This window comes from Solanum lycopersicum, chromosome 3 (genome assembly GCF_036512215.1).
Source record: "Solanum lycopersicum chromosome 3, SLM_r2.1".
NCBI classification, from domain to species: Eukaryota; Viridiplantae; Streptophyta; class Magnoliopsida; order Solanales; family Solanaceae; genus Solanum; species Solanum lycopersicum.
This window is the reverse complement of record NC_090802.1, coordinates 45,441,907-45,458,072: the sequence shown is the minus strand read 5'-3', so window position 1 is coordinate 45,458,072 and position 16,166 is coordinate 45,441,907. Positions and strand designations below refer to the sequence as shown.

General features: G+C 36.3%; 1 long non-coding RNA gene across 1 annotated transcript; it reads right to left on the bottom strand.

The window, feature by feature from the left end:
• Positions 1-6,624: 6,624 nt before the first annotated feature.
• LOC138347758 (uncharacterized) lies at positions 6,625-9,420 on the bottom strand. The gene is made up of 4 exons (XR_011220288.1): positions 8,883-9,420; positions 8,590-8,653; positions 7,850-7,929; positions 6,625-7,338 (listed from the first exon to the last, which is right to left on the bottom strand). It is a non-coding gene; the product is annotated as an uncharacterized lncRNA (long non-coding RNA).
• Between the last annotated feature and the right edge of the window lie 6,746 nt (positions 9,421-16,166).

Here is a 16,166-nt window from a genome sequence, read left to right as displayed (position 1 = left end):
TAACAGAAGTGGGTCTATTCCAACCACGAATAGCCTCAATCTTCGTCGGATCAACCTTAATACCCTCTTTGGATATCAAGTGCCCCAAGAATATTACCGATGCAAGCCAAAAATCGCACTTTGAAAACTTGGCATAAAGACGTTGATCTTTCAAAGTTGGAGCACTATCCTCAAGTGTTGCTCATGTGCACCCCGGCTCCGCGAGTAAACCAAAATGTCATCAATGAAGATGATAACAAATGAATCAAGGTATGGCCTGAACATACGTGTCATCAATTCCATGAAAGCGACTAGGCATAAGTCTACCCAAAAGACATTACAAGGAACTCATAATTGTCGTAATGAGTCCTAAATGTTGTCTTAGGGATGTCTGTTGCTCTAATACTCAGCTGATGGTACTCGGACCTCAAATCAATCTTAGAAAATACGATGGAACCCTGAAGCTGATCAAACAAATCATCTATACAAGGCATAGGGTAACGGTTCTTCACAGTCACCTTGTTCAGCTGGCTGTAATCAATGCACATCATCATAGTCTCATCCTTCTTTTTCATAAACAGAACAGGAGCACCCCAAGGTGACACACTCGATGAATGAACCCTTTTCCTAAGAGGTCCTCTAACTGAACACTGAGCTCTCTAAGCTTTGAAGGAGCCATCCGGTAAGGCGGAATAGAAATAGGACGAGTGTCGGGCTCCAAATCTATGGCAAAATCAATGTCACGCTCTGGGGGTAGGCCACGTAGATCTGTAGGGAACACATCTGCATACTCTCTAACCACAGGAACTGAGTCAACTGAAGGGACCTCCCTACTCACATCTCTTATGTGGGCCAAATAAGATAAACACCCAAAAGCACCCAACCGCCTAGCCCAAATAAAAGAGATGATCCACATCGTTGTGTGACTATAAGCAGCCTGGCACAACACCGGGAGAATATCAGGCATGGATAAGGTAACAGTCTTGGCATAGCAATCCAGGACCACATGGTAGGGGGATAACTAGTCCATGCCCAAAATCACATCAAAATCAATCATATCTAGCATAATAAGATCATCTCCAGTATCATAACCCTAGATAGTCACTAAGCAAGATCACAATACTTGATCCACCATAAAGGCCTCACCTACCGGGGTAAAAACATGAACCGGCTCTACCAAAGACTCGGACCTCATACCCAATCGGGGAGAAAAATAAATAGATACATACGAGAATGTGGACCCTGGATCAAATAATATTGTAGCATGCTGATTACATAATAAGAGCATACCTGAGATGACATCTTCAGATGCCTCAGCTGCCGCCCTTGCCAGGGCTGCGTAGAAATGGCTCTAACCGCCTCTGCTTGGTGCACCCGATCTACCACCTGACCTGCCTCACGAGCTCCACCCCTAGTACCCTGTCGACTGTCTCGACGGTCCTAAACTTGACCACCTCCTCTAGCTGGAGAAGACACGGCTAAAACTTATCTAGATGTAGGTGGAGCTGGTACAATCGCCCCCTACCTCGTCGGGGGCATTCTCTAGACCAATGGTCAAGATCGCCACAATCATAACACCCCGAAGTTGAATGCCCTGTAGTAAACCGACCACGTCATAAAGGAAGGGAATTTAATGCCCTCGAATTTTGGCATGTACTAGGACCACTCTGCTAATATTGGCCTCCCTCAAAAGTAGGTAATGTCGCCTGAATAGGCCGACTGGACTGAACCTTCTAGAATCTCTAACGGTTCCTATCATATGAGTCCCTCCCCAAAGTTTGCGACCCACTATAGCTTCCTTGGTACCATGCCCTCTTATCGCTGCCCCCTTGGGCCTCACGATGAATATGGTCCATGGATCGGGCATGACCGACCAAATCAAGAAAAGAACGTCCAGCTGAAACCATATGCTCTTTGTCAACCATCAAACGGTATCGCAACCCACGCATAAAACAACAAACTCTCTCCCCCTTCGTGGGCAGGATCATAGTTGCACGGCGAGACAACTCATGGAACCTTGCCTTATACTCTGAAACGGTCATAGATCCCTGCTCTAATCTAGAGAACTGATCACGAAGCCTATCTGTGACGTTCCGTGGCATGAACCGGGCCAAGAAAGCCTCTGAGAACTCACTCTAAGATATATGAGGAGATCCAACTTCTTGGACTCTCGATACATGCGCCACCACTGCCTGTCTGGCCCACGGAATTGATGAGCGATAAAGTCAGCTCCTCTCCACTCTAAGAGGCCTAATGACTGTAACTGCTCCTGGCAAGTGAACTCTCACCAATCGCCCCTGAGAATATAGGTGGTGCCAACCTCTGAAATACCCGAGCATCTTCTGATCCCGTAATGGCATCTTCCTAACCTCTATGTCTGGCGGGGTATCCACATGAAATGGTGGCGGCTGAACTTGTGGCGATGGGGCTGGTGCTGGTACTGCTGGTGCTGGTGCCTATTGTATATCCCCAATAGCTGCTAGTATCTGAGTCAAGAGGGAATGAAAATCAGGTGCTGCAACTGGTTCAGGTGGTGGTTGCGCTGGCCCCGTCCCCACTGGTTGTGGCGGTACATGCGCTGCATGAGGCTCCTCCTCCCTATCTCGGGCCGGTTCCGTGTCCCTACCTCAACCTCAGGGTCGACGTCTACCCCAAGTTGGGGCTCCAGGTGCATCTTCTCTGGACGCACCGCCTCGCGTGCGAGCCATCCTGCAATAGAGTGAAACAACTGAGATTTTAAGTAACAAAGAAGACACAGGAGGCACGAATTTGAAACAAAAATGGATATCTTCAAAACTACTTCGTGTAGCCTCCTAAAGATAAGTTACGGACGTCTGTACACCGATCCGCAGGACTCTACTAGAAATTAGCTATGTAAAAGTGAGACCGTTGAACCTGGGGCTCTGATACCAATTTGTCACGACCCAATTTCTCGAGTCATGAGGGCACCTACTATAAACCACCTGTAGGTAAGCCAACCCGTAACCAGAACAACACATAATGGGTGTGTGGGTAGAAACTAAACAAGATTAAGCAAAATTACTATAAAAACATAACCAAACCAAAACATAAATACAATAAGGGATCCATCCCAGAACCTGGAAGTCACAAGTACAGAGCTACCAACAAAGAGAGTACAAGTCCTAACAATGGACCACCAAAACTAAATTGTCTCGAAAAGTAAGAGATAAGTTTTTATATACACAGATGGAGACTGAAATAGTACAAAATGTCATGTGCTCACCCCTATCTCCAGACTAAAGTGCTCCAAACTCGATCAACGCGGGCTACTGCTACTCGGACCTGCATAACAAAAATAGATGCAGAGCGCATCATGAGTACCAAACAACAGGTACCCAGTAGGCATCATAGGCCGACTGAACTAGAAAAGTAAAGCAATATGAAAAGAAGGAATTACATAACTAGAGGTCAAGAACGAAAGGCTAAGTAACACTAGAATGCACACGAGTGTATAAAGATCTAACTAAAATAATATAAATAAGCTAACAACACCTAACTGGACCCCCACAAGCCTAGAGGTACACTCGTGCGCAAGTTTAAATAAAAACCCGAATGGATCCCCATAAGCCAGACGAGTACACAGAGTAACTATAACTAAGGAGAATAGAACTCAAGGCCAAAGAACATCGAACCAAATAGTAGAATCTGACGGTACGGAGGTCGGGCCTCTAACCGGATGCTCTACATAAGTATGTGAATGGTCGAGGCCGGACCTGAAGCGGATACCCTACCAAGATATCGATATAGTTGCTGAAAGAGTTTCTATCTATCCATAATCATAAATACCCATGGAACACTCTCCAGACTTAGCGAACCAAAGTAAGTCCTTGAAGCCGAATCGAAAATCAACTTTGAATTGTGAAGCAAAATTCATTGTCACTGACGTAACCCGTGAAGTCGTAACATCGAATAAATAAGGATAACTATCGCCGGTGCGAGCTCATCATCTAGATAAAGACCAAACTATTAGACTCAAGTCTTCTACACAAGTCTACAAGGATTTAAGCCGGTCGAGCGACATTGAGGCTAAACTAAGTCCTACCGACTTCGAATCATGCATTTGTGAGGCAAACCCTAGTCAAACCTACACTAAGGCCCAACATACTTCTAATAATTAGTATTCAAACATACAAGTACTCCATATAGCAAAGAAGGTCAATTAATAACAATAAACATTCTCACATTTACCGATAATTCTCATAAAAAGGCCAAAAATATAATCTTTAACACCTATGCATGATCCAATAACTACCCAACCAAATCCCAACTAATTGACATGCATTAACATGTTCGAGTTCAATCTAAGAAAGGATACCGTAGCCTACCTGTACGTAGATCACGGGCGCTCCAAAAATCACTTCCCATAGCTTTTTCTTTCCGAATGGACTCGAAGTTGATACACTATCAAAAATAGAGTCACAGCGTTATCATGGTAATTTCAACACTAAAATCGCAAGAAACGGAGACCGACCAATTTCACGGTCAAAACTGAAAAGGTGGGATTCGCATTGAGAAATCCAGAATTAACCCCAAATAAAGGTCCTAAACAACTCTTGAAACTTGTGTTCCAAAATGGAGCACAATTTGGGACTCAAAAAAGTCCCAACATAACATGCAACCAAAAAACCAAATTCTATGCTAAAATTCAGCAACAATGGCAGCAACTTTTTACAAGAATTTATTAAAAATGAAGGTCCAACTACCAAAACCAATCACACCACAACGATCCTTACAAAAAAAACCACAATATAGACTCTTTAATCACCAGATTCGGACCTAAAATGGCCAAGAAATCACCTTCTAAAAGTTTCCCAAAAGTTGAGCTCGAAAATGAGCTATGACAGCAGTTAAAACACTAAATTTACCTCACATTGGGTCGCTAAATCAGATTCCAAGCTCACCAATGTGTTTCCCTCGAAAAATATCACAACTTAGCCTTTTGAATCGCCCAATTTGGAGTTCTATAGCTCAATATATCGCAACTTAAAGTAAGACATAAAGGCTGAAATTTGTGCTTTTATAAAGGACGAAGCTGGTTGCTAATAAACCCAAAATCTGGTTGTTAAAACCCCAAACTCTGGTCGTTAAAGGGCTGCACCAGATTTCAGTTTTATCTAAATTCTTCAAAGTCTTCGATGGGTGCTCGGAATCCGTTCGGAACCTGATAAAAATAAAATAGATATGCTATCCTACAAAAGTCGACATTTCGAACTCAATAGCACAGTCGGAATTTCCATTAGAGGTCATCTAGATAAAATGTGGGTCCCACTTTCATTTATTATTTTAAGTCAAAAACCACAAAAGGGCTTGAAAAAATATCGAAAACCTCAGTACACGAAAGAAGGGTCAAACAAGACCAAACTCTACATTCCTTAGCTAGCCGTGCTGACAGAATTCTCATCAGAGCGCGTTTACTCAGAATGTTGACTAAAGACAAACTTTTTCATTAAACTTAAAGTTAAAACGCCTAATCGCACCAACTCACACTGAAAACTTTGGGAGTCATGTCGACCATGCTACTAGCCTAAAATGACCTTTCGGAACTGATGGAGTTGTCAGAATTGAATTCTGATGTCATCTTCTTGAACTTTTGATCGAAAATGATGGTTCATGGTTCATAAGCTCCAAAAACACTAAAGCTCACACAATAACCAAACGAACGACCAGGTGATTGAACTATCAGTCCCAGCAAGTCATAAATGACTTGGGATCGCTATAGGAACGCTCTAAACGCTGAACAGAAGATAAAACACTAAAATGACAAAAGGGTCATTACATTATATTAGACATTAAAAATAAAAACATAAAAGTATATAAAGAAATTATAATCAAGCAATTAATTGTGTGAAGTACCTTTTTCAAGTATCTCAAGATTTTGAATTTCATCTAAAAGATCTTCAAACTTGTACTCTTTAAAAGTTGTGTTCCTTAACCATTGTTGACTACAAATAAGAACTTCAGCTGTCTTTGGCGATAAATAACTTCGATAACAAGCAAGAAATTGACCACCTGTGCTAAACGTTGACTCTGATGTAACTGTAGAAACACGAATGGCAAGCACATCTCTCGCAATCTTGGAAATAATTGGATATCGCTCGGATGAAGCTTTCCACTAAGCCAAGATATTAAAATTCTTGTTCTTCTCCAAATCATCCAATATATATTTATCGAGATCAGACTTAGTATCAACATTATTTTCATTTTCAACAAACTTTTTCCATTATGATTGCACATCACAATCTTGCATTTCATTATTTTGGCTCATCCCACTAGCTTGAAATTGAATATTTTCACCATGAGTCTTAACAAGTGAATTTGCATACAAAAGAGATAAAGTATTTTTCAGTTTACTAGATCAATCTTCTCCCTCCACAGGCTTATAAAATAACTTGAAAAGAAATTCCACATACTTGAACTTATATCGAGGATCTAATACAATAGCAACAAATAATAACATTATCGTATCATCAAAGTCTCCCCAATATTTAGTAAAAACAAATTCCATATTCTTAGCCATATTACTCAACAAAGGATCATCAGAACTAGAATATTTGAGAACATAACTTTAAAGATTATAAATCTCATGAAAAAAATAGTTAGAAGTGACATGTAAAGTTTCTGAAAGTTTTAGAGAGATCAGTAGACAATTTGGAGAAACTTAATGAATACTCTCACATTCTACCAGTCATCTACAGATGGGTGTTCTCTTTTTCCTTTCATGTTTAGATAATACCTGAAGTACTTATGATCATTTTCATACATTCTTGCAAAGGCTTATTCAAACTTTTGAGTTGTGTTTAAACATTACATATGTCGAGTTCCACCTTGTCTCAACATCCAAACTCAAATGGCCATGAGTGTCTAATTTGACTTTCTCAACATATGACCGAAAGGAATCAGTTCTCAAAGCAGAAGACTTAACATATTTCTCCACGAGCCTTACTTGAAAAATAGACTCGTTTTGCTCAATAAGATCTTCTTTCAGAATCAAATTTAGAATATGAGCATTACATCTAACATGTAAAAGATTATTTTACAATATAATACTTTTCCAATCATTAGTTCTCGCTTTAAAGTGTGTGATTGCAGCACTATTAGTTGTTGCATTATCCAATCCAATAAACATGCCTCAATTCCTTTGGCTATCGTCTCACCTTTATGATCTGGAATATGAAAAAAGTTTAGAATTTTTTTTTGCAGATTTCATTCATCTCTTATCCAGTGAGTAGTAATGTCTATATAAGTCAAATTTTAAATTGATGTCCAAGTATCACTTGTAGACACACATGTTGATCCTTCATAAGCCTTTTTTTGCTTATTCTTCTCCTCTTGATAAATCTGTAAGCATTGTATAGCAACGGTCATGCGAGAAGGTAACTCATAATTAGGCAAAATCAGTGTCATTAATCATTTAAACCCTTCTCCCTCTACAACTTTAAATGGCTTTTATTAAGAATAACAAACTCAACAATGACCTTCTTAACCTCAACAACATTATAAACAATCGTTTCCAGAGTCCTTGTCCTTCTTCATTGATAGGTTTAAGCTTTAGGGTTGGATGTGATATATGAATGATTTTGTACGAGGATTTGGCACATTTACTGTTTATATGTGTCCATAGATTAGAAGTCCCATACTTACTAAGGCAAGAAAGTACTTTATAGCAATAATTGCATTTCCCTTTTGTTCACCTTTCTTATCAAGAAGTTTTTCAAAGTGATTTCAAATTTGTGATGTTTCCCTACCACTCCCTCTATGGCTAGAATCTTGACCAAAAATAGTAGTTATTTTTTGTTTATTTTAGGAGGATTGCATGTACAAGAACTTGTAGATGTTTTAAGAGTGTTACCATGTGCTCGAACTATTGTTGGCGTGGATGTAATTTCTTTTTTCAGCCACATTTATTCGTTCAACTTCCATTGTCTCAATCTAAAAAAATCAAAAATTAAAATAAAGCAAAAATTTTGAATATTAGAATCAAGAAATTTGATTTACTAGTAGACAAACTATTAATTAAATTTAACAAATTAATACTTTACCTATGACAAATGGTTAAAGAGATGTAGAAGCAAGTTGCAATAGAAAACAAATCTCAAAGAGTTGATGAAAAGTGTCGCTACACTTTTTCACCGCAAAAGAACGTGTTAAAGTACAATTGTACTTTGTGATTTGACCTAAGAGTCAAAAATCTACAATTCTTGTAGTTGTATTTATTGAATCAGGCTTCAAATTTTTGCTAGGTTTTAATGTCTTTTGTAACCATTATTTTTTAATAGAATTTATTGAACATATATATATATATAGAGAGAGAGAGAGAGAATTTGTCTATTTGGTTTGGCTATCTTTTTTATTTTTTTAAAAAAATTTATAACCAAATCAAATATTATCAATTTTTAAAAATGTAAAATCAAATCAAATCAAAACCAAATGAAAATCGATTTATTTAATCAGTTTGGTTCAGTTTTTCGGTATGGGTTGATTTTTTTCCAAATCGTGAATACTCCTAATTTTAGTCATCAATTCTAACTATTTTTCGAAGGCTACCACAATTCGTCCAATTGTTGTATCAAGAAAAAACAGATTTCGTACCTCATAGACCATCCATGTGGACCTTTACCTTCGTCTTTCACTTATTCAACAACCCAAATAACACCTGAGAATCAATACAGGATGTAGATTCATCGTGAAACAACATAGATAACATTATAACAGGCTAACTTAAGTCCTTCAGTTGATGGTTGAACTTTTTTAGATGTGTTGATGGAAAATAAGGAAATTATGGAGAACTTGTTCTCCTTATTGATTTCTTCATATCTTTTTTTAACCAATAAATAGACAAACATTTGTGATCACGGGGAAAAATTGAATAAATTTCAACTAACCTTCACCTCATCATAATAGATGGCTCCAAAGTCACTTTCTTCAATTCTATTCAAAACATTGTAGTCTTTAGTCCACTCAATATGTTTTTTCGGGCAAAAACTCCATTGATTTATCCACACGTATGCCCTATAAAGCGATACTGAAGCATCATCATTCTTGTTAAAAAAAAAGTTAGGTAATAAACTTGTAGATTAAGCATTCACTCCCCCATATAGATTTGTTGATTGCAGATTAAAGAAAAATTAAATTACCTTCGAACGAAATTGAATAAGAACATAGCAATATAACATTTGGATGACCGATACAATAATCCCTCTAACAGTTATTATATTACTCCCGATAGGCTTGTAATATGTTAATTGATCTGAGAAATCATTGGACATATATGAGAGGAAGCAAGTCATCAACCAAGAACTTAAAGTTTAATAGTGGATAAGAGTAATTGGTTATTCTAAAGAACATAAATAAAAGAAAGTCAAGTTTCCAATTTTCTTTTTTCTCCCTCAAGTAATGAGGAATCAATAAATTGAAAAACCACTCGCATCAATAAAAAAAACTGAAAGAACACTAAATTTTTTAGAAAAAATAATAATGATATCAAGAAGACACACAAAAACCTGAAGCAACAAAATTGAAATAATTCTAAATTTAATGCATGCAACACTACTACGACACAAGGCCAAATAAAAATCAGCAAAATTGAATAAAAAATCAAATCAATCGAATAAAAAATACTACAAAATAAGACCTAAAATTATTTTAAAAATTAAAAAAATCAGAGATACATGAACTAGTAATATTTACGGGGCAGAAGTTATGATAGCAGCGGAAAAAAAAAGTTTAATATGAGCATTGGAAGGTGGAAGGGCTAGAATTTCTCGACGCCAAGATGAAAGGATGAAGGATGAAAGATGAACAATAAGTTCACTTTTAAGAGCAGCTCTTTCAATTAAAAAAAAAAGAGCTTTAAGGTGTGAGAATTACAATAATATACTACTTAAGAATTTATAATTAACAAAATATACACATAATTCTATTTAGTTACAAACATAGTTCCAAAAATTACAAACATAGCAATATAGATGATTTTTTAAATTTTAATTTTATTTCTTATTTTTTATTTTCTTCTCTCCTATTTTTGGGATTATTGTCTAATTTTGAGATGATAATTATGATATTAAATTTTATATATTTTGACTCTTCAATTGCTATTTTTAAGTCACATGTTACTTTAAGATGTCTATCCAATAATACTTTTATTTTTCTGCTTTTTGTATACACTCCACAAAAAGTAAAAGTTCTTTATATTAATCTAAAACTCATTTATTTTACTGCTTTTTTATACAATCCACACAAAATTAAAAGTGTTTATACCTAAGTAAAAAAAAATATCTTCCCGACATTTTTATTCAAAATATTAGATATTCCTATCTAATTTATTTTGATAGAAGTTTTAACCCTTCTCTTTTCCATCATCTTCTCCATTGTTTCACTTTCAGTTCTTAACTTTCACCCATCCCTTTTCACCATTGTTAATTTTTTCTATTTCATATTTTGATTTCTATGAATAGAATGCCTCAAAAAAAGTCATATTACATATTTTTGTAGCAATTGTGGTTTGTGTGTGTATATATATTTGGACTTGTCAATATAGGTTGACCCAATCGGGTTAATTCATACATGCTTTGAAATTTGATGGCCTAGTCGAGCTAGTTCATTTTTATGTGGGCCAGAAAATGATCGGTCCAACCATCTTTTCTTCAAAGTATATTTTGTATAATTTTTTGAATAAATTTTAATTTAAAAATATTATCATAAATATCGACAAGATAATATTATATGGGGTTAGTATTAGTACTTGTTAATCAAATACACAAATAAAAGTATCTATATAATATTTATTAAATTTGATTTAAAGTAAAAACATAAAAAGCTATATAGAAATATTAACCTAATTGTTTTCCAATGATCATAATAAAATACAAAAACTATGATAAAATTCCATAGATTATAACCTATGTAGTAATCCCTAGAAATTTAGAAACTTTTTATTTTATGGAGTACACATTTCATAAATATAATTTGTATTTAAAGGGGAAGGGTCAAAATTACCCCTCAACTTTGTTTATTGGTTGACTTTACCAATACCGTTAAAAACAAGTAATTTTTGCCCCCACCGTCAATAAACTTAACAAATATACCCCTCTTTGGACGGAAACCCCCAAATCAATTGAAATTACCCGATTATAATTGAAATTATCCAACTTATTTTTAAATAGAACCAGAACCCAACTCACTAAACTAAACAAAACTCATAACAAATTAGCTCATCTCCTATCTTCTTCATCTGAGTGCTCTTCCCCTTCTTCTCAATGTTCTTTGTTAAGTACCCTAAGAACACTTACAATCTTTATCATGGCTAACACATAAATCCTACATTGTCTAACCAAATCAATTAAAAAAATTGATAATTATCTCGAATTGTTCAATGAAGGTTGTCTAGGCTTCGACGGTTCCCATGTTACCACACCAGTGAACTCATCAAAATTATATTTTTTTGGATATTCAAATTCAACACTATCAATGGGTACTAGTCCTTCAGTCTTGCTAACATTCTCATCTTCTCTCAAACCATTGAGAACCTCACAATTAACACTAATAGAGGCAAACCCAAGTGAAATTCTCTCACAATGCAATTGAAAAATAACTCTTCTCATGCTTGAAATAAATTAATTTTTACGACTATTCAAACTAAATAAAGGGATATAGTGGATTCTTCTTACGGATCAAAAACAAAAGAGCTCAAATTGAGTGCAGATCTACGATATAGTTGTTCTTATTGAATTTATTTTGGTTATCAAAGGCGAAAACCCCCAACTTGGATACAAAATCAAAGGGGTTGGCTGATTCTTGAGTCACATAAGAAAATACTACCATTCTTAAAATTTGGGAGATGATAATGTGCGGCAAATCAATGTGCAATCTGAAATGTGACACAAATTGAAAATTGTTTCTTTCTTCTTTGGGAATTATAAGTTAAGAATCTTGGTTAGTTAAGTATATTTATTTGGATTAATTTAGTTAGATGGGCCCTATTTGAGTTATATTAGGGTGATGGGTTATTTTTTAACAAAAATCGGGTAATGCTAATTGATTGGGGGTTTTCGTTAGGGTATATTTGTTAAGTTTATTGACAACGAGAGTAAAAATAATTTGTTTTTAATGGTAAGCTCCACCAATAAAATAAAGCTGAGGGGTAATTTTGAGTCTTTTTTCGTATTTAAATTGTAATTTCAAACTTTAAACAAATTTTGAGTGTAGACTCCTATTATTTTTAGTACTCTATTTTATTTTATTTTTAGTTAATTTTTATTAGGTTTACAGGTCAATTCTATCCATATTTCTCAAATCCACAAATCGACATGCTTATTCAGGTCGGACTAAAAAATTCTTTCATAAATGTGCTCCAAAAATTAAAGACCAACCCTATCAAATCACGGGTTAGATCAGACCGATCCAACGGACCTATCCCATATTGACGGCTCTATATGTATTTGATTAGTATGTGTATCGAGAAGATATGAACATATCAAAGACACTTTTTTTTCTGAATATTTTTTTATTGAGATATAGAGCATTACTTTGAAACTATGGAAAAAGGAAAATTGTTATTGTTACCATCATTAAAAGCGGAGCAACCGATCAATTTTAGAGACAACTACAAAATCTCTAATCGAATCAACGAATGTGTTAATAATATCCTCATAATTGGTTGAAGAAAAATTATCCTCTTTACAAGGATTTTGAGGATGAAATCTCTACTTCTAAAAGAATAAGAGAAAATTAAAGTTTATAGTGTGAGTTTGATGTATTACCAATGTGTGTGATTGGTCATATATCATAGTATTATCACGAAAATGTGTTTTTATTACGTCAATTGTCTATATTCATTATTGTTTCAAACTATATATTTGAACTTAAGTAGTTGCTACAGATTGAATGTATGTTGGTATATAATATCAAAACAATACACTATATACAACCATTATTATGACAGATTTTTTGTACTACTCTAATATTATATCAATTTGTATTTACATTTAAAATGAGGGCTAATTCTGATTTCAAATCATTTTTTTTACATTAATTCATTGTTACATTGACTTTTATATGCAGAATATCAATCAATATATACCTCATCGTTTAGATCAATATTTGTGCTTACTCCATCACAAGTATACCAACGGTGTACTTGGTCGTTATGATACACAACCATTGTTATTAACGTTTTTGGTGTTACTCAACAATTGTATTAAAAATTTGCGTTAATAATGTGTATTAATACTAGTTTCAATTCAAACCAAACTCATATTTTTGTGTTCAATGTTCATAATACCAAAATATAAGCAATTATATACCCCCAATTTGAACAATATTTGTGATTATTTCACCAAAAATATATCTAGCCATTATAACAACCATTTATTGATTAAATTTTTTTAGTATTACTCAAACATTATACCAAAATATTTAACTAAATATTGTGTAATAATTTTAATTCAATTACTCTAAGCAGTTGTTGTTCATATTCAATAATTAAGATTGATATTTAATACCAGCGTTTCAATCAGCCACGTGACTATCAACGATAAGTCTGTTAAATAACCAATAATAAGAATACACTAATCAGGAATAACCAATGTTGGATAAAATTGCATTCATTATTCTTAAAAAATTCTAAAATTTTTTGCAAAGAAGCAACGAAACATTTAGTAAAAAATATTGAAAATAATACATAATTGTTAATTCTGATAAGAAAATTTGGGTCAAGTCTTTTTGTTAATACATCATTGTTAATTCTGATAAGCAAATATGGGGGAAGTCTTTTGTCCTGACATACCACATTTACTACAAGTGATTTTACTACACTTGTATTATCCTTTGTTGAATCCCTTCTTACGATCGTCACTTGATGTTCTGATTGATTATTTTCTTGTAATTGGCGGTAACATTACCTTTTCAAAGTTGATTTTTTTTGTGGTATCTACCTGTTTCAGATCTGAACTTATTAGTAGTGCTTTTCGACAAACAGAATGGTCATTTCAATGTATTCAACTTATATATGTTATGTTTTACAGAATGTTTTTTGATGACATGATAATGCTTAACTTAGATATGATATTTACACCACCATTATTTACCAAAATGGAATCTACATGTACACCATCATCAGCTACAAAAATCCCAGCTTTCAATGACACAAAAAAGTATAAGAATAACACCAATCGAAGGAATATTGATTGTATTGAAGTGTTAAGGGAATACATGGGAGATATATATAGGAGATATAGGAAGGAGTACTAATCCTAATAGGACTAGGATTAAAGAGTACTAATCCTAATAGGACTAGGATTAGTACACAGTAAAAACTAATATTATTCTATACTATTTATTTAATACTATCTGTTATTATCCCCCCTCAAGCTGAGCTGAGCGGAAGCGAACAGAAGCTTGGAACTGAGGTAATCGTGCTGTCGGCTCGGGAGAAGCTTGGTGAGAATATCAGCCGGTTGTTCTTCAGTGGGTACATACTGCACAGTCATGGTGCCGGCCTGAACTTCATCGCGAACAAAGAGACAATCGGTATCAACATGCTTCATTCTGGTGTGTAGGACAAAATTCTTGGCCACACAGATGGTTGATTTGTTGTCACAATAGAGAGCGGGAACAGTGTGAGTGGCGTAGAGTTCGCGAAGAATATATGTGAACCACATGGTCTCAGCAGCAAGAAGAGCAAGGGCGCGGTATTCAGCTTCAGTCGAGGACCGAGAGACCTTGGGTTGTTTTTTTGTACACCAGGAGATCAGGTTCGGACCCAAAAAACGAGAAACCCTGATGTAGATTTTCTGTCATTTTTATCATTCGCCCAATCTGAATCTAAGAAACCCCGAAGCTCCAAGTCCCCGGGTCGAATGAGTAAACCACGACCAAGAGTGCCAAAAATGTACCTGAGAATGCGTTTTAGACAATGGTAAATCATGTTCACTTTGTTGATGCATGCGCTGAGCAACTCGGTTGACAGCAAACTGGATGTCAGGACGGGTAATGGCCAGATACTGTAGAGCCCCAATGAAGCTGCGGAAGTGGGTGATATCGGCAAAGGGGGTGTCGGCTCCATTCGTAGACGAAGAGACTGCCATCGGTGTTGGTTGACTGGTGCATTTTTCCAGTCCAACTTTCTGCAACAAATCTCGAGCATATTTTGACTGATGAAGAAACAAGCCGCTGCCTGTCCGAGAAACCTCAATTCTCAAAAAATAATGTAACGGGCCAAGGTCCTTCATTTTGAAGGTAGTATGCATAGCTCGAGTGACATCCTGAATGAGAGCTGCAGTAGAGCCTGTAATAATGATATCATCTACATAGAAAAGAAGAACGACTGTACCGTGTGCTTAATATCGAGTAAACAGACTCGTGTCGTGTACGCAACACGTGAAGCCGAGTCCCTAGAGGAACATTTTCAGACGTGTGTACCAAGCACGGGGGGCTTGCTTGAGCCCATATAGAGACTTCTGGAGTTTGCAAACATGTTGAGGGAAGCGGGGATCAACATAGCCCGGTGGTTGCGTCATGTAGATAGTTTCATTAAGCATGCCATGAAGAAAAGCATTGACATCCAACTGATTGATGAGCCAATTGTTGCGCATGGCGAGTGACAGTACCAGGCGAATGGTTTCCTGCCGAATAACAGGACTGAATGTCTCGGAGTAATCAAGCCCAAACTCCTGATTGTAGCCTTTAGCAACCAAACGAGCCTTGTACCTGGAAATACTGCCATCTGCATTGTGTTTAATTTTGTACACCCATTTACAAACCATTGGGTGCCGCCCATGGGGCTTAGGTACAAGAACCCAAGTTTTCTGATCAGCCAAAGCCTTAAACTCGTCATCCATAGCATGACGCCAATAAGCATTTTTTGAGGCAACAGAGTAGGTTGTTGGTTCACTATCGGGAAGGGGTGTATTTGGTAGTATGGTAACCTGAAAGGTTTTGGGTTTAAAGATACCGCCTTTGCCACGGGTTAACATGGGATGAGTATTGGGGGGTGGCACGGGCGGTGGTAATTCGGGGGTGGCCGGGAAGGACCCAAAACGGATCGGGCTGGAGATGTTATGGGTATGGGGTTGTTCGGGTTGGTTGTGAGTGTGGGTGGTGGTTGTGGGTGTATTGTGGGTGACAGTGGAAGGGGTGGTTGGGTAGTGGGTGGAGGTGTGGGGGAAGGT